The following is a 554-nucleotide window of genomic DNA, read 5'->3' as shown; positions in this document are numbered from 1 at the left end:
TACTAAGCCATTGTGGGGTACAAAGTATGAGATAGAAAAATTCTAACGGGTGGCAAAACTGGGACAGTATAGCCATGTTTAAGCTGTGGTATATTAAGTGGTTATTAACTTTTTAAAGTCATGGACACCTTTTGAAAATACGAAAATCATAAATACTTTCCCTAGAAAAATATGCATACATATAAAATGTGCCTATGAATCACAGGATTCACAGGCATTCCCTAGATTAAAGACACAGGATCGAAAATACTTGATTAAATAAGTGGAAATAAAATAATTATTTAAGGTGAAAGTGAGATATTCTTGCAGCTTTTTGAATATTAAAGCATCCCTAATTTATTATGGTGCTAAAACAAGATGAATCACTTTGTTACTTGTTCAAATTCCTTGAAAGAATTGATCAGGCCTTCAAAATTGCTTTTGAGATGCAAAATGTGGGAAGCTTTCTTTTTTTTTGGTAGTTGTCAGAAGTCCCAGTGAATGGTAGGTAATAAATAATGTAGCACCTGGAGGAATAGGTGAAATAATTTACTTAATATATAATATTAGTTATC

General features: G+C 31.6%; 1 protein-coding gene across 2 annotated transcripts in view; it reads right to left on the bottom strand.

Moving 5' to 3' along the window:
- Positions 1–430: 430 nt before the first annotated feature.
- Positions 431–554, bottom strand: part of POLR3G (polymerase (RNA) III (DNA directed) polypeptide G (32kD)) — a 45069-nt gene continuing 44945 nt past the window's right edge. For both annotated transcript variants that reach the window (XM_006775527.2, XM_015571638.1), the window contains exon 10: positions 431–442. The gene's annotated coding sequence lies outside the window, so the exon portion shown is untranslated. The remainder of the gene's footprint in view (positions 443–554) is intronic.

This window comes from Myotis davidii, unplaced genomic scaffold (genome assembly GCF_000327345.1).
Source record: "Myotis davidii unplaced genomic scaffold, ASM32734v1 scaffold44, whole genome shotgun sequence".
Taxonomy (NCBI): domain Eukaryota; kingdom Metazoa; phylum Chordata; class Mammalia; order Chiroptera; family Vespertilionidae; genus Myotis; species Myotis davidii.
The sequence above is the reverse complement of the archived record's forward strand: the minus strand, read 5'-3'. Positions and strand labels throughout refer to the sequence as shown.